Here is a 19,171-nt window from a genome sequence, read left to right as displayed (position 1 = left end):
TGTTGCTCGTTACTCATTCTGTCAACTCAGAACTCATGTGAACTTTTGTTTTTGGCGTCTGACGCGCCGTACATAACATGCGCTGAAGGCATCGTACGTTTTAGAGGCTGTGTCGTTCAACGAAAGGGCAATAAACTTTTGTTGTTATTATCAGACTACGTGATGTATGTATTGTGCGGTGTGCGCTCGCTGCGTGCTTGTGTTGTGCGCGCACTGGAATTACAAACTTTACGTGCACGGCAGCCTATACAACACAGTGGGGTCCTCTTTTCGACGTGAAGTTACGTCAACTATAGGTTCCGTGCAGACGTAACTCCGCTCGGCGTCCCTAGCGGCAAGAAGCGCAGATTTGGCGGGATGCTCTGACGCGCTCGCAATGGGGTGAAGTCGAGGAACTATGCCTTTTACGATGACTACATTTTTCGTGCTTCTCGCGCTTGGCTAGTGACCAGAGCGACGGTACGTCCGCGTTATCAACGCGATCAGTCAGCCGCAGGTGGTGGACGATAAGAATAATATAGCATACAACATCGCTCCGCGATTGCACCCCTGCTCGCTCCACGCTCCCGCTGTGACGGCGCGAGGTATTTTCGCGGGCAGTTGACATAGTTTCGGAGGAAACTATACCACGTAGCTCTCTGAATCCAAACGTAATAATAATTGGCACGCTTTGCAGTGCCATGGCAGCAAAACACGAGCCACGACGACGAACTCGGCTGCACTGGTTAAGTCGGCGCAGTGAATGCAGCGCCATGGCCGTTCGATGGAAAGCGTTTTTTCATTCAGTGGCCGTGACAGTGCAATTGCTGGTATCGCCAGTTTTCAAGCTGCCGCTGAGTTCGCTGCCGCGTTAGCCCGAGGTTGATAAGCTGTGATTGTTTAGGGAGCGAGGCGGCCCGCGTTATACGTTCGCAGTTTCGCTCAACGGGCTCGTCACCTCCGTTGTCTTCCGCCAGCTCATGCATTTAATGTTGCCGCGTTCGCCTGAGGACACACGAGGTCTGGCGAAAAGAAGCACCCGCGATAACGCTGCGTTCTCGGACAGCTGCTAACAATTTGACGTCTTTTGGAAGCAAACGGGAAAGGAAACGCCTCAAGCGAAGCACCAAAGCACGGCGCAGTGGCTTGCCACGGCCTGCGTTGTCTGCTCCCTTATTTCCGGAGCCCTCCACTACGGCGTCTCTCATAATCATATGGTGGTTTTGGGACGTTAAACCCCAGATATTATTATTATTAGTCTGCTCCCTTATCCCGCCAGATCTGCTGCCGTGGCCGCTTTGGCGCTGGAGGCAGCGCGCGACTGTGGCGGCTCCTAACGTATGCACGGTGCCCATAGGTTGGCGTTGCGCCGAATAGCCACTGCGCTCATTCCATATACACAAGCAAAGAACCGCTAATCGGGCAATAGATCGGGAAATCGGGCTACGATAAAGGAAAAGAAAGATCTAACGCCCAGCAGAACGCGTAAGTCACTGCTAAGTGAGTTCGCATACGGTGATGTATGGGCTGAATGTTTTTGATTACGGCACGTACCGGTACTTTCTGTACTGCTGCACAAAAACGCTCCACGAAGAATTTCAGTACGCAGTGCTCGGGCCTGTCACGCACGAACCGCCTGGTAAACGTCTGCTTGCAACGCTTTACTACGTGCGAACCGCACAATACGCGCTAAGTTTACGCCGGGACTACAAATCTGAGCAGAAGCGAACCACCGCGGAGAGCACGCCGCGGGGCGTCTGCTGTTTTGTTTGCCCCATACCGGTTTGTTTGCCCCATAAATCTGACGTCACTTCCGCCACACTTTTCGCAATGCATTGGGATACGATAGGGCCTCTCCTTAGTTTTTCCTTCCTCCATGTACACAGGTGCTCCATAAGTAATTCTTCCGATAGCCAGAGCTTTATGTTAAATTGTTTTGCTACGTAAGGTTCTGATGTCCATCATTTAGAAGAGAGAGAGTGGTTCGAGACAGAAGAAATGAAAAGGGGTGCTATTTTCTGCCTCCTGTCGTGGGGGACGGCTCAGCGCCCTTAGGGATGGGGACGGGGAAGTAGAGATGATAGAAGAAAAGAAGATAGTGTAGGCATTAATTGGACTTCATCTTCCTCATCTGTACATAACCATCATCAGTCATCGGCTCGGGCCTCTTCTTGGTCGGCGCCATCTTGCCTTTGGCGTAATAAAGCGTCGGCTTAACCGCTTTATTTCAAGTGGTGGAGGTGCTTTCCGATCCCTTCGACCTCTCTTCTTCTAAAGATCTCTCCTGGAGCCACCCAACGTCCTGGACCCAACGTCAGGCCACTTTGGCTACCACAAAACCCACGAGCGCATCCGCAGCCGGTTCTTCTGGCCAGGTCTTTCCACGAGCGTAGCTAAATATATTGCCTCGTGCGCCCTTTGCCAACACCGCAAGCGGTCTACTACTGTCCCAGTCGGGACCCTACAACCACTTCCTTGCCCAGCACAGCCGTTCTCTGTCGTCGGAATTGACCTATTCGGGCCCCTCCCAACTACCCCAGACGGCAAGAGATGGATCGTCACCGCTGTTGATCACTTGACCCGGTACGCTGAGACGGCCTCGGTCACTTCAGGAACTGCTTCCGAAGTAGCAACCTTCTTCTTGAAAGCTATCTACCTACGGCACGGAGCCCCTCACGTTCTTTTGAGCGACCGAGGCAAGGCGTTTCTCTCAAGCACGCTTAGTGAAGTTCTCCAAGCATCAAACACAATCCACAAGACAACGTCTAGCTACCACCCACAGACAAATGGTTTGACGGAGAGATTTCATCGCACGCTGTGCGACATGTTATCCATGTATATCCAACCTGACCATCGTAACTGGGATGCGGTTCTCCCATTTGTAACGTTTGCGTATAATACGTCAGTTCAACGGACCACAGGCTACTCTCCGTTTTTCTTAGTATACGGACGCCAGCCAACCTCATCACTCGACGTTTCTTTCTTCTCTGGACCCGTCCATTCTTCACCATTCATTTGCGACCAGTTTCTGTACCGGGTTGCCCAATGCCGTCGTCGCGCCCGTATAAACACCGAGGCTAGCCAAGAAGATCGCAAAAATCGCTACGATGCCACTCACCGCGACGTTTTCTATCGCCCTGGTGACCCTGTACTCCTATGGACGCCTGCACGGACACCTGGCTTATGCGAAAAGCTTGAATCTCGCTATATTGGCCCCTACACAGTTATAGACCAGACCTCGCCGGTGAACTACCGTGTTACACCTGTTCATGCCTCCACTGACCAACGCTGCCGCGGCACAGAGGTTGTGCACGTTTCGCGTCTCAAACCCTTTCATCTGCGTTCCACAACGTAATTCGCGGCCAGGCTGGCCGCTTTCGTCAACGGGGGAAATTAGTGTAGGCATTAATTGGACTTCATCTTCCTCATCTGTACATAACCATCATCAGTCATCGGCTCGGGCCTTTTCTTGGTCGGCGCCATCTTGCCTTTGGCGTAATAAAGCGTCGGCTTAACCGCTTTATTTCAATAGAAAGGAGTGAGTAGCGTGGCAAGAGTGTCTTGTCAATGAAGGCGGGAGCACGAAGCCAAAGCGTTCGTCTATAAGGCGGCGAGGTCCGCAGAAGCCGCAAACTCGAGGAAGGCTCGCAGGGCTTGTAGCTTTGACCGTGCGGGAAAAAGGAACTCCTCCACCGTTGTCACAGGGAGACCGAACAGGCGATTGCGGCGCGCCATCAAGCATCGTTCAGCGGACAGGGCAGGGCAGGCGCAAATTATATGTTCCAACGTTTCGTCATCACCGCATCTGCGGCACGAAGGTGATGAGCAGCGACCCTTGGAAAACATGCGTGTCGCAGGCCAAGCGCTGCCGCTCCGCAGGCGAAGCAGCAGCCACCGCTCGCGTCTCTCCAGGCCGGTCTCTGGTAGGGGTGGCGGTGGTTTGCCGCTTGCCACCCGCGTGTCAGGGTGGGCCGCTGGTAGCAGCTGCCGCAGTCGTCACCGGCAGTAGTCCGACAGGGCAACCGCCTTGGTGACTGCGGTGTCGCCGTGGTGTGTTGCCTTAGCGGCGGCGTCGGCCTCCTCGTTCCCGGCTATCCCAATGTGCGAGGAAAGCCAGTGGAGCGACAGACGCACACCGCTAGCTTCGATGGTGGTTAGATTTGCGTGCAGTAACGTCACGGTAATGCCGGCTAGGTCTGGCTGCAGCAGCGCTTGTAGGGCTGGCCGGGAGTCGCACAGGATTGCCACGGGCAGTTGGGGTGGCATGGCAGCGATGCAGTCGGCTGCCAAGTGAAGGCCATCCAATTCTGCTGCAGTGGAGCTGGCGTGGAAGGGAAGGCGGCACCGGATGGTCGTCCCAGTTGTTGGTATGACACAGGCAGCTGCGGCCGAGTGGGGGCGGCCCGGACAGACACGTCCGTGAAAACCAAGACATGGCCCCGCAGCCTGTCGTGGAATTTCGCCACGGCTAACTGGTGGAGCTCGCACGCCTTTGTTCGCCTTTTGCTGAGCTTGTCCAGCTCCAAATGCACGTCCAGAGGCTGCTGGTGTGGTGGAGGGGGCTGGATATGACAGGGAGCCTCGGGCACCAGTTCTTCATAGAGTGCGCAGATTTGTCCCATCCGTGAAGCTGGTCGACTCCGCTCTCTCCGGAGGAGGGCACCGCCCCCTGGGGCGCTGTGGAGACAGTTCACATGATGCAGCGCCTGTCGCAGCATAGAGAGAGACAGAGGCCACGTCTGGGCCTCCGCCAATGAAGCAGCCACGGGCGACTGGTGCGGGAGTCCCATGAACCGCCGAATTGTCATGCGGTGTTGCCGCTCCAACTGCTCTTTGCGGTGTTGCGCCACCTGCACCAGGCGGCAGTGCGTAGGTTTGCACTGCCGTTGCAGCCTCCTCGTAGAGCTGGAGTGCCAGTCGCGGGGTGCACCCTCGGCCCCTGCTCAACAGCTTGCCCACAGCAATCTGTACCCTGGTGGCCTTAAAGGTCGGGAGTTTGACGGCTGCTATTAAGGCGAGGCGGTGATCGATCCTTAGCCCCAGGTAGGTCACCGCCTTGCTCCACGGAATTGGCCGGTCTCCCAACACAAGCCTTCGGATGGCCCTCCGCGTAGCGACTCTGGGGTGAACCAGCAGCGCCTCTGTCTTCGTGGGGGACACGATCAGCCCGATCGTCCTGAAGAAAGAGGTCACAGCATCCAGGGAGCGTTGCAGGGAGCGCCTGATGGCAGTGAGGTTGCGCCTGGGCCCCCTAACCCGCAGTGCCACGTCGTCCGCGTACAAGGAGCACTGCTTGGGGTAACGCTTGTCAACCGGTAGCATTTCAGGTAGCCCTGCCAGCACCAAGTTGAACAAAAAGGGGCTCAGGACAGAACCTTGTGGGACGCCGGCTGTCACTGGCCTTGGATCGCTGACCGCGCGTCCAAATCTGACCCGGAGGGTCCGTCCGGCTAGGAACGCACGGATGAAAGCATGGAGAAAGTCCGGGATGCCAAGTGCGTCCAGAGCACTCTCTATGACCATATGTGGCAGGCCGTCGAAAGTGCTCTGGACATCCAGCCGTACAAGGAGGCCCACCTCGCCCTTGCTCCTGGCGTCCTCCAGGTGGAGTCGACGTCCGCAATTGAGTCTGCTGTGCAGCGGTGGCGCCGGAAGCCTGTCTGCTGCTCTGATAGTAACTCCATTGCCCCAGCAATCCAACTGAAGCGTGCCAGAGCTATGGCTTCCATGTGCTTGCAGGCAGCAGAAGTGAGAGAGACGGGCCTGTAGGATGCAATGGCTGCACCAGGGCGGCCATGTTTCCGGACGGGCACCACCACAGCAGTCATCCAGGCCTCAGGTAGAGTGCAGCTTTGCCAAACGTCATTGAAAGCCCTCAACAGGCGTTGTCGTGCAGCCACATCGAGGTTACGCAGCATCTGGTATGTGATGCCGTCGGCGCCGGGGGCCCTTCGGAGCTTGGTTCTAGCCAGAGCAGCATTCACCTCGTGCTCGAAAATGGGGCGTCAGAAGGAACACAACCATGGAAAAGCAGTGAAAGGCATTTTCCTTTCTCTGAGTACCAGCGGCTACGTCAGCTTCAGTAGTTCAGCTCCGCAGATAAAAATGCAGTAAGAGCTTACGTGATTACAAAAACTGCGCTACAGTTACTGCGAAATACGAAGTTAGGGGGGAGACACGAAACGAAGTGGACACCCCACGTTGAACACATGAAGACAATGCAGCAAGATTGCCGCCCGCCCAGCCTCTCTGTAAAACTGATCTTTCCCTCTCCTGGATGTCTTCTTACCTTCAAGTTTTGTTCAATAACATTCAGTTGATAGTTTGCGCTTGTAGTGTCCACTTCGTTTCGTGTTTCCCCCCTAACTTCGTACTTCGCAGTAACTGTAGCGCAGTTTTTGTAATCACGAAGAACCAACTAGCGCAATACCTCACTATCTTGATAATCATTCCAAAGCTATTTCAGAAAGCGCTACAAAAATCGTTTGAAAGTTTTGCTTGTTTACATGTTCTTGGCAGTACCCTTGCAGAGTTTCCTTGCCGCGCGAGTCCATTTGAGTTCTTTCCTTGCTTGCTAAGTAATGGAGAGTTAATCTAATGGGCGTACCTGTGAGATAGGGATTATTCCATTGATCTTATGCGGGTTTACGAGCCCATGTGGCGATTTGTGGCCGGCCTTCACGTTTGTACTAATGACGGCAGCTATCCCCCCCCCCAACTCACTTTAATTCGTAGAACCTTGGGTTACCCTCCCCCTCTCTCTCCCCGAAAAAAATCCTGGGTACGCGCCTGGCCACAATGTCAGTGCACATTATTCCACACAGGCGTTGACCATTCTATCATCAGCGCAATACTCACGACGCATCTGAAAAAACTACGCCATATCCATGAAGGGAATAATGATTGAAGAGTTGGCTCGTAGATAATCGGTTAAACCGTGAATGATCCGTACAGTTCCTCTACGTCATATAAAGACGTGACACGTTGTTATTGTAGCGATTGCGGTGAGGTTGTTGACGAACCACAAGCGATCTCAAACATTGCAGCTGTGACCGAACGTGTGGCAGAGGAAATCGCCCTGGAAGCGCGCGTCGGCCCAAGAACTTCAGGTAGCGACCGCTTTCGCCGCTTGGTCGCTGCATCCCGCGCCTGTACCTCTTCGAGTTTCTCTTGCATTCGGTGCGCGCTGCGTCGGCTTCGCAGGCTCGTATCTCGGGGTCCGCACGACGCTGACGTCTCTCTGCGGCCTCGCGAGCTCTCACCGCAGGGTCTTGGCGGCGAGCCCGCGCTGCTGCGGCCTTGCAAGCCCGCCGCTCTGCCGCCTTGTATTCGTCGTTTATCTGATTAGTATGGAAGCGCACTGACTGACGACTGTGGAAAGAGAGAGGAAGCGCGCAGTTGTGGGCCTCTAGCAGTCTCCTATCAAACTAAAGCACGCGCCAGAGTGGAGAGAGCGCCGCATGCTACAGTTGGCTATGCTATATATAGTTTTGCCTGCGTTACTGTCATCATCAAGGCGCTCGAAGAACAAGAGGAAGAAGTCTTCTCTTTCACGTGAGCGTCCGCATACTACAGTTCGCTATGCTATATTTGGTTTTGCCTGCGTTAATATCATAATGAAGGCGCTCGAAGGACAAGAGGAAGAAGACTTCTCTTTCGCGCGAGCTGCGCCTGAAGTGGTCGCCTCTGGAACTAAGGTTACGCGTACGGCGCGGGACTTCGGCCCAGCCTAAAGGGGCCCTCCAACACTTTTTAGGGGCGAAGCTCCTTAAGGCGGCACCCGTTCGTCCCTCGTAGTCGTAGTCGTAGTCCGTAACCAGTCTTACGCTTTGACCTCCAAGGTGGTGCCGGTGGGAGATTTTTCCTGTGCGTTGTTGAACAATAAAAAATTCGCAGCGGTAGCTAAAAGCCGACTTCTTCTGTCTCTCATTCCCATTAGCAGCCATTCTTTACCTCCAAGGTAGTGCCTGGTGAGATTTCTCCTGTGCGTGATTAAACAATAAAAATTTTGTTCAAAACGCCGTTTATTGATGAAATAAACCAACGAAAGACGCCAGATGTTTTGTAAAAGCAAAACGGAAGAACGCCAGATGTTTCTAAAGCAAAAGGAAAAGACGCCAGCTGCTTAACGAAAGACGCCAGATGTTTTCTAAAGCAATGGTTTTCTAAACAATGAAAATTCGCAGCGTACATGTAAAATTAAAGTGAGCTGCAAGTCATCATAACTCATCGAACCTTTAGTATAAACGCGCCCTATCTCACGTCGGTGATGATGTACTGGGCAGAATTCACGGAAGATTCACGGTTTACCGATGAACCTCCGCAGCTTCGCCCACTCATCATCATTCACTCCGTGGATATGCTGTGATTTTTTGAAGCGCCTACGTCGCTGCCTACTACATCAACGCGCAGTGGCGCTCGCAAGAATTATTGCGGGCGGAAATGACGAAGTTGGGCCCTGGCCTGTGATTGGATAAATGTAACTTTAGAAGTAATAACGGCGTTGCATCACATAAGGGGTTATTATTGGGTTTAGTTTTTCTTCAGCATGCTTTTTTCTTCAGCACACCAACTAGGCAAACGATCTTTTTCAGCTTTAAACTGCAGTGCCCGGAAAAGAATGCGCCGAACACCACGGCTATAGTGAACTATACTCGGGGACAGAGAGAGAGAGATAAACTTTATTTACAATAAAAAATTCTTTTGGGGGGAGCCCTAGTCGAGGGCCCCACTGGCCTTGGCCGCCCGTTCAACCTGGTCGATCAGCGCTTGCTTATCGGCCAGGTCTGAGCTGGACAGTCGCGCCTCCCACTGCTCCAACGTGTGTGTTGGTATCGTGCCTGTGTGTCATGTGTGGGGGGTGTTTAGAGCAGCCCCAGGTAATGTGGTAGAGTGTAGGGCTTCCTCCGCACCAGGGGCAGGAACTTCGATAGCACGTAGGGAACATGGCGTGTAATCTTTTTAAGTGGGGATAAACCCCAGTTTGAATTTTTTTTCTCCAATTTATTGCCTCCTCTCCTGTTAGGCGTTTGTCGGGAGGGGCGTATACTTGTCGGGTAAAACGCTGATGGGCAAGCAGGTCTTTTGCGATTGTGCGGTTGTAGGTGTCAGAAGGCGCGGGGGTTCGTAAATCTGCTGAGGGGGCCAGAGCCTGTGCTCAGAAAGTTAAACTTTCTGTGGCAATGAAGGGAAAGCCACAGAGCCGCAATGCACGTATCCTACCGCTAATGAATGTAGTCCCACAATTGCGTCCGTATTTTCTGCGTGAGGTACATAAAATACTCCTTCATTTTCTACATGTGGCTTTTTGAGCCATAACGCAGCGCACACAAACGAGAAATTTGTATTTCTTTTGCTTTATACGTTGTCAGTTTGCGTTTTTGCGAGCGTGAAAGAAGTCGCGCCTTTTACCCGTACCTTAGACGCTAAGCAACGTTTGCGTCGAAATTCAACGCTAGCCATCACTTTCCACGGTGTTACGAGACGCGCGCCAAACCGGACTACTTCGCGTACCAGTATATGTACAGACGCTCCGCTCCCGTAGCTTTCCCTTCATGGCCACAGAAAGTTGTCCTCGTGTATATAACCACGGTGCTGGAGGAAACGCTCTGGGGACGCTCCAGGCGCCGTTGTTTCAAGAAACTGAAGGGGAAAAAAATGTAAGAGCGTTGGTATAGACGTCGTTGCAACAAGAAAGATGACTAAAACTACAAAAAATAATAGAGGCGTTCGCGATCTGCCTCGCTTCGCACGTGCAATTCACTTTTGCTCTTAATGCACCACATTGTTTGTTACTATCGCAACGGCGTCATCATTACGTTGGAAAGAACGAGCAACATTGTATGCAAGCTTCCCGTACGTAGGATCTTTCTGTTCATTTAATTGGGGCGCCATCAGACGTCACAGGACGAGTGAAACAGTGGTCATGTGACCCCGCGAAAATCGAGTTGAGGGTAAGCCTCCACTTTATTGTATTTTGAGCGTTCTAGGCTGAATAGCTTCGGACTGCGTGCCCCTGTCGCTGCCGTTCTTGCTGAACTAATCTCTTCAGCCTTTAGTCTACGCAACCCGAAAAATGTAAAACAATGAAGTCTGGAAAAGTGTTACAGGGTCCCTTTAAGAACATAGCGAGCCAGCTCCTAAAATGTTGTTATGCCGTTGTACGGTGCACAAATCCGTAATGCCAGGGGACACCTAGCCGCTTCACTCCGCATTTTCACAATCGAGTCGGTATTCGTGGACGTACCTTTCTGTGTAGCTGCCTTGTTCTGCGCGAACGCTCCCGAAACCTCATTTTAGGCGTCTACAGGAGCACGGTGCTATCACCTGCCTTCGGGAGCACTCTGTGACAATTCGACAGAAAGAGTAGCAGAGGAATCCGATGACAGCCATCTCAGCAATTTTCGCGTTTCGGCCAGCAGTGTCTTGACCGCTTGTGCGCTGCCCAACAATGAACAGGTTCCTACTCGCCCGCCTTTCAGTCCTACAACAGTACACCGTTGCCTTCGCGTTCCAGGTTCCTTGTTGATGTCGTGTGGGACTAGTTACGTGACGATGAGGCGATGGCCGAATGTAACTTGGTGCTTTTTTGTAGCATAGGCATCTGTGTGGCCCAAATTCTCGTCACGCTTCGCGATGAACGTTCTACACTTCTCGTGAAAAATTTTAGTGCTGACACTGGCACATTTTTCATCGCGTTGCCTTCGTTTTCGCCTGCCCCATAGGAGACGTTCAATGTTTTACGGCTGCATTAATAGACAGTGGGCTCTAATCGGCATAGAGAGACGCAACGTCTGCACTCGAAAAGGTAGAAGTTAATGCGAGCCTCTCAGGGAGACAATGGACAGCGCTGCGTGAATTGCTTCTTCCAGACTCCTGACAGACTGCTTGGCTTCGTCCTCGAAGGTGTGTGTCAAACGGCCATCATGAAACAGCGGATTATTACGCACACGGATTCATCGCCCATAAAACAGCCTTACCGAGTTTCGGCTAAATACCGTGGTGGTATAAGTGTGCAAGTTGAAGAAACGCTCGAGGATTATCTTAGAAAGCCGTCCGAAATTGCGCGCTCAATCCGGTCGTCCTCGTAAAGAAAAAAAAAATACGGAGCGCCACGTTTCAGCATTGACTGCAGGTAGCTGAATGGCATGACTCAAAAAGACGTGTATCCACTGCCCCGCACTCATCATTCACTAGACATACTGAGGCGGACCAAGTATTTTTATCCCCAGATTTGAAAGGCGATTACTGGCACATTCAAGGTGACGGACGAGATCACGAAAAAGCTGCCTTTGTTACACCGGATGGCACGCGTTAAATTAAGGTGCTTCCCTGCAGCCTGTGTTCCGCACCTGCGACGTTCCGAGGAATAATCGACACTGTTCTCACCGGTTTGAAGTGACACACTTGCCTTGTTTATTCTGATAACGTCGTCGTGTTTTCAGTGACTTTTGAGGAGCACGTAAAGCGTCTGCAGACTGTTCTTGAAACGCTCGCCTCTCCAAACCTGACGCTGAAGCCAGAAAAGCGCCAATTGACTTACAAGGAACTTACGTCTCTGGGCCATGTTTTAGCGTGGACGGTGTTCGGCCTGACCCCGACAAGAGCACAGGCGTAGCCTCCGTTCCTGTTCCTTGAGACGAGAAAGTAGCACGTCGCTTTCTTAGCCTCCGCGCCTACTATCGCCGCTTTATCGCCTATTTTCGAAAGATTGCCGAACCACTGACCAGTCTCCATAGGCGTATCTACCGGGGGGAGGGGGGGGCAAGGGCGGCGCTGGGCCCCCACTCACAAAAGTCGGGGGGGCGCGGGGGCTTAGCCCCCCCACTTTTGTGAGCGTTCACTGCCAGCAGCGCAGTGACAAACCAACAACTATGCCGAAGTTTTCGTTCGGCAAAACTGTAACAAATATAAATTGCGAAAGTTAGAAGTATCCCCAGCTTCTGCAGTGAAGACCGCCTTCCGTGCTTCACCACGGCACACCATAGGTTCTCTGCGGTGTGGCTCACCAATGCAACGCCTTCGTACCTTGCGCTCTTGCGTTGCGGAGGAGGGTACAGCTCAGCTGGTGCTCTCAGGCATCAGAGTCTTCCGTCCTGTGTTTATTCCGTTCAACCTTACATAAAATTTAGATCACCGGCGACGAAAGCTAGGGCGGGAATCAGCAGCATTTATGAAGATTTGAGTCAAATAATGTCACTGCAGTTTACAAGAAATGCCTCCGCTTTTTTTTCGAAAACGTGCCATATCCCCTTGGCTGAAATGAGTCGATACACGCGCAGATGCACTGAGTGTTATACTCGCGCAGAGCTGACGCGGAACGGCGGTGGATGAAAATTCCGCCTGTGTTTCCAAAATAATAATATTCGCCTGGCTGATCATACTGTAGCTTCCAACGTTCTTAGTAGCTGAGATTAAGGCGGTAAAAATGCATTCTCAACGAAGAAGAGCTTACATAGCGATGCCGTATATACGCACACGTACAAACGGTTCAGCGACGTTATACTAGAACTGATATTATTTATTAGGCGCAAATAAATCCATTCTCTCCGCCTTCTAGGACTAGCTTCCGCCAAACGATCGTCGCGATCCCATCTTCTCTTTCGTTCGGAACAAGACGAAACGAATTAGGTATCGTTTGACATATTAACACTAATGCGCTGTTTAGTGCGTACACGTAATTCTGACGTCGTAATTTTCGCGGTTTCTAGACGCTGCGCGACAGGCAAGCTATTTTAGCGCCGACCAACAAATAATAACTAAGACCGAAGAACTAATGGCGAGCAAATGCAGTATCTGAAATAATTTAGTAGCTTGATGTTCTACCTAACAATACGCGGGGTGTCATTACGAGATGGGACGTTTCTGCTTCTTTCGTTGCATTGCGTTAAGAACAGGCCCTGTGGGCATGACGCAGAAGACTTCGGCCAATCATAAACATCAATTGGCTTATACGACACAGATAAAAAAATGGACAACTTTGTTGTTATGCCAGTCAACATCTTGTTAATACAGAGAGTAAGAGCGCTAAGGGCACACTTGCCCTCCTTGCCCCCGCTCTAAGAAATAAAAAGTCAAAGTGTGACTTCGTGCGACAGGACAAGTCTCGTGCGACAGGACAGTCTCGAATATGGTGAAGAGATGTCATTGACTGAGTTATCCTGACTGGTATCAGGGTTACCAGCGGCAGCCCCAGGCCCTGATGGCATCACTACAAAGATGTTGAAAAATTTCTTCGATGTCGCTCCTAATGTTTTATTGGATACCATCAATTATTCGATGAGAAACGCTTGGATTCCTTCTATGTGGAAAGTACACACTAAACATTTTTACACCCTTAAGGGTGTAAATCGGCTTGTCGCCAGACGGACGCCCTTAGGGTGTTATTGACAACACCCTTCAATTAGGATGTTAATTTAACACCCTAGAGAAAGGGTGTTCAGCAAAAATTTTGTGGGGTGTTAGGGTGTTAGCTGGTATTAACACCCTTTTGTATGGGCGTTGGAAGGGTGTACACCATTCATTTCGCGTCATGTTTAATGGCCGAAACAGAAGGTTCAGGTGGCCACAAAGGGCGTCGTGCATGTGTTCCTGCGGATATCATTAATTCGGGGTGTACTACCGAGCCTGTTTCCTTTGCACAAACACGTCTTCATATTGCTTTGGCAAAGGTCGTGTTCGCATAAGGAAGGCTCGGTTGGAAAGACACCCCGAATTAGTGAAATCTGCAGTGATTTATGCGTAAGCCTCGTGTTCTCATCTGAAGCTTCAAATCCGGTCATCACCCACTTGTGCTGCATATTAAGGATCAAGAAATGAAATCAGAAGTAGTAATAAATATGTACATACAACATCATGTACGAGCATATGTACAAAGCAATGCTTAATATGGCTTGCACATCAAGTCACACTTGTCTGCAAGACATAACGCTTGATTTTGAAAAAAAAATCTAAAATATTTATTCTCTGCTGTGATACAGAAAGGTATGAAAAATTGGGAAATAACAGACATGGGTAATTATCAAACTATTTTTACGTACAACAAAATTCGCATGTTATGTGCACTTTGACAACAAACGAACATCAGCTGATCGAATCTGCCAATGAGGGTGCCTGATACTTGAAAACAATTTGTTTGTATATGAAAAAGAAATTTGAAAGAATGTAAACTTCAGTGTTTATGGCCTTGCAAAAAAAAACCACGATGGAAACGTTAACGAAGGCGATACCAAAACTCGAATTGTAAAACAGTAACTGAATCCTGTTATGCATTTTTTTTACATAGCATTGTATTAAAAAGCCATTGTGAAAAGCAGGCCCGTAGCCGGGAATTTTTTTCGAGGGGGGGAGGAGGCATTTGCTGAAAGCCCTAAAAAACACCCATTTTCATATTTTTTTTTCGGTAAAACATTCCCCTCCATCAGAATTTCAAAAGGGGGCCTCCTGGCTATATACGAGCCTTGTGAAAAGTATATGTGATGCTTCGATACTGAATATAATGGAGAGGACGAAATAGTAATCCAAGAATACAACTTTGCTTCAAAATAGTTTTCGAGCCATTAGCTTCAGTTCATTGCAAATATTTTGTTGAGTAGGTTGATCCCCTCAATTGAAATCTGCACAAGCATTTCAACACCATATCACTTCTAAAATTTTTCTAACATCAAGGCACAACTACAATATAAAAAATCACGTCAATGTGGGATGTTGTACAGTAAAACGACAGCTTTACGTTACTATACCAGTGTTCAAAGTTATAGTTTATGGTTTTCTTAAAATTCGGCACTGGAAAGAATGTGAAAACCACCTTTGCAGACATGTATCCAGGGGGACACAAAGTGAAACAATTGTAATTGCTGTCAGCCACCAAATTACCTAAGATCCAGTACTGAACATTTTAGTGACTGCAGCAAGCGGGCACGTTTGTACTGAAAAGTTGGGAGCAGTCTCTTTTCTACACGGTTCCACTAGGAGAATTTTAGCATGTCTGTGCTCGAGATATCTCGCTGCAAAGTTTGATGGCGGATTGCATAATCACGCATTCAGGGCGGTGTGGACCGGCGCAATCTTCCTCCGTGATGTGACGAGCAGTAATTGCTTGCAATCGTCAGCCGGTAGTAACAGCATGGGGGGAGGGGCTTTGCGCCAGCGCTCACCGTCTTGCATGTGTAATAATGCAAATCGCAATGAAATATTGCAGCACAGACATGCTAGAAGAATTCTTCCAAGTGGAACGGCATAGAAAAGCGACTGCCTCAAACTTTTCAAGACAAAAATGCCCGCTTGCTGCAGTCACTAAGAAGTACTTCATTCAATCATAGTTAACTGGGCGGCTGACAGCGATAATGGTTGCCTCACTGTGACTCCATGGATACATAACTTATCAGCAAAGGTGATTATAACGTACTTCCCGGTGCTGAAATTAAAAAAAAAAATGCAATAAAGCTGACTTCTGAACACCCTGTATTCCGCTCTTGATGAAGTGAAAAATCAACCCCTAATCAACCAGGAAGGAAGGAAACAGAAAAAGGAGAAGGCAGGGAGGTTAACCAGAAAACACTTCCGGTGCAGCACAACTGCACTATAGCCTCAGTGAATACAAATCACCAAACTTTAAATTTCTTGCATAGTGTTGCAGTAATGCAAGTTTAACGGCTCTTCTAAGTGGTACAAAATTCTGAAATTATTGGACGAACATTACTAGAGGTGACAGGAGTTGAAGCTTGTGTTTCTTGGTACTTGCGCTGCTTTTAACGAAAACCTATACACAGAGGCTCAGAAGTACATAACAGCGCTTTGCTGCTCTGTCCATAAGTGTATCAGTGCATACATCACATTCTGCGCTATGATTTCCCGTGATACTAATGCAGCACCCATTACGGTTCTTAAGCAGAACTTGTCGTGAATGTTGCACATAATTTTCAAGAGAAACGGTTTCGCCACAGAGTGCAAGCTGAACATCAGAATTAAAATTCACCAGCACAAAATTTACCCAACAATTAAAATGATGAATTCCTTATTAAGATGTCTTGAATAGTAAAAAAATCTTAAACATTCTTACTGTACTCGAAAACTAACTACAGACATTTGCATTATATCAACACTAAAAATATAATCCAAGCAAAAAACTGCACTAGAAGAGAAACTTGGGCTAGTTGGTGATTCATCATTGTGAAGGAAAAAACAGCGCTACATATGGACGTGGACTAAAGAAGAAAACACAATCCTCACAATGACCAAGCAAAAGGTGCCAAAAATCACCCGTTGTACTAAAAATTGTAAAACTGAAACAGGCGTTTTCCTACAGCAAGCCGTTATCAACGTCCTTAACAGAAAATGTTCATGTTGACCTCGAGGTAGGGGAAATCCGCAAAACCGCAAGTAGATGCACTTGGAACCACTCGAACACTACTGTCTAGTTGATGCAGCATATGACACCTCTGAAATACCACTGTCAGTAGATGGAGCACAAGGGATTGCAAGAATGTCACCCTGCATTGAAAAATAAAAGGCATTGTGAGTGTGTACTGCATATGCACCTCGTAATATAGCGCAAACACAATGGTAAACATGTGTTCGCTATTTATTGTGTCTTTGTGTGTTCGCGCACTCATACAACGTGAATAGACACAAACTTCCTCAGACCCGTTCACTACAGTATATCGCTCATTTATGTCCTGTACACTGCAGAAAATTGTGTGGCAGTGTGATGGCATGCATAATCAGTTCCGCAGGGAACAAACGGTAAAGGGAACAAAGCTGACGCTATGGGTGCGACTGGTCTCCCTGTGCATTAGAAAAAGAAGGTGCACACAGTGGTGAAGCTTTTCTACAGCTGCTTCTGTTTTACGAGCTGGAAAAAATTGTTTATATGGAGCACCTACTAGGTATGTGATCAACCTAGGCGAGCTATTGTGCTTAAATAACTTTCATATACGCAACAAATGAGACCAACAGACAATTAATAAGTAATAGCTTCTTTATTAAGCGAAGGTTGATTTAATTGGCTGTTAGTTTCATTTGAATCTGTCTAACAAAGAAACTAGCCCTCGAACAACTACTCTCCTTTAATAACAATTATAGTTGTGTCTTTGATCGGTAGTACATAGGTGTGTGAAAGTATTCGGAATTTCGAATCCAAATCGAATATTTCCCTTATAATTAATTATTGGCATATTGGACTAAAAAATGCGAAATCGCGCTTTTCTGCATATTCGGACAAATTCGAACAAATGAAGACTTTTCAGTGCTACGCATTCTTGTTTTTCAAGTAAGACATCACTTACACGTAATCGTTCTAAGCCTACTAAGGTTAAAACGTAATTGCAACGAATCGCCAACCAAGACTATACGCTGTCGTAGTGGCTGGCCGTATGCCTACCGTTTGGCGCATGCCGCGATCACGATTTGTCGCGGAAAGATTAACCGCGCCCCTCAACTCGTGATATGGCCGACGTCACGGAAAAGGTCTTTCGTCCTTTGAGAAAGCGAAAGGACTATCACTAAGTCTGACCTCAGCGCCAATGCACGCGGCAACGCCGTTACAGATTAAACACCGGAAAGCACGAAAAACGCGATTACGGCCATCTATGAACTTGCCAGTACGGCACAGCCCTATCACCATAAGTAAATGAAGCCATCTGCCACAGCGCTGTTGTGTGCGTGCTGCACGGCTTAAATAGGTGACGAGCCAAACGCACCTGGCCGCCATTGGCCGCCACTTCGTTCCTTTGATGAACCGCGAAGTGCGCTGTCCGTCGCGGAAACTAATGGCATCTTCGACAAATCGCACCGGTGCGCCCTGGTACGCCGTTTAGTCCAATCACCGTAGCGCCTGGGCGCCCCGGTGCACCCCGGTGCGAATTGTCGAAGATGCCATAAAACAGCTGCCCTCGCGGCGTCGACCCAACAAGATACTTCCACACCCGCGGCACCTGCGCTCTGATAGAGAGGAGCGGCGTTGTACGAAGAATTATTCATCTAGTAACGTTAACAGGAAGCGCGTAACAGCCGCTACCGACACCGCGGACCGCGCGCTTTCCACGCCTGAAACAACTTTCTCGCTTCACGAAGACAGCACGAACAACAGGCACGGATTCGAAGCGCGGGGCCGCGCGACAGCAAACAACGAAGCGAAAAAGTTCAGAACAGCGCGAGCTGCGCCTGCGCTATGTTCGTCGCAGGCGGCAGCGGCCGCCAAGCTTCCATGTTCCAATTAGCAGTAAACCGCTCAGTACATACAATGACACCTGACACAAACGCTAAGCACAACAACATAAAGAAGAAACAGGTACTCGCCTGGCACATTCGTGATGACAAGATCCCATACCGCCAACAATGGCGTCCACAATGGCACGGCGAATCTCGACGTATCTATTTTCGACAGCTTACAGCCACTTTCCCTGAGAATACGCATGGCTGACGCACAACGTAGGGGCACATCTTAGATCACACCACACGCATATCAATCACAGCTGCGCACATATAATTATCAACATCGCTGCACGCGAACAAAAACGAACTATACCGCACGACGACGCACATCCCACAGCCAGCGCGAACGGAGCATAGCGCGGCCGGCGCGCCGCGCGGCTTCCAGGCTAAGAGCCTAAGAGTGCTAAGAGCACTCAGAGCACCCCGTGATTCTACCGGCCATCACGTGACTGCTGATCGTTTTCATCGCCAGGAGCGCTAGGAGCAAAGGAGGGAAACGCGCAACAAAACGCGCATCAAGGCACCCTAAGGAGGGAGCACAGCCTTGGCTTCCGAGATGGACGGTGCGCTATCTCGGAGGCGATGGCATAGTTTGTAAGAATGGCAGACTGGGCTTGTTGGTTTAGCAAATTTTGAAGTGTAAGGCGCGGCAACGACAACGAACAGTACACACACACTTGTGACAGAAGCGCGTGATGGCATATAAACTGTGATTTTTTCGAAATAACATTGTTGAAAGTGGCCCTCTGTGTGTGTACCTTCACTTCAAATACGATGTCATAGCGTGATAGCTTGCGTAGTTCTCGCTCTCTCCCTAGTTGCCGTAGTCTTCGTCTTTTCTCACTATTGAGCGGTGGGATGAGAGTTGGCAGTATGTTCGTCGTGCCGTGGCATTCAGGCATCATGGGTTAACAGCTTATGACTGCACTTATTGTCATGCTGTAAGTTTTACGAGCATGCGCGGTCATGCACGCGCTGC

The sequence above is a fragment of the Rhipicephalus sanguineus genome, chromosome 7 (genome assembly GCF_013339695.2).
Source record: "Rhipicephalus sanguineus isolate Rsan-2018 chromosome 7, BIME_Rsan_1.4, whole genome shotgun sequence".
In the NCBI taxonomy this organism is placed as follows: Eukaryota; Metazoa; Arthropoda; class Arachnida; order Ixodida; family Ixodidae; genus Rhipicephalus; species Rhipicephalus sanguineus.
Note: the sequence above shows the minus strand (reverse complement) of the source record.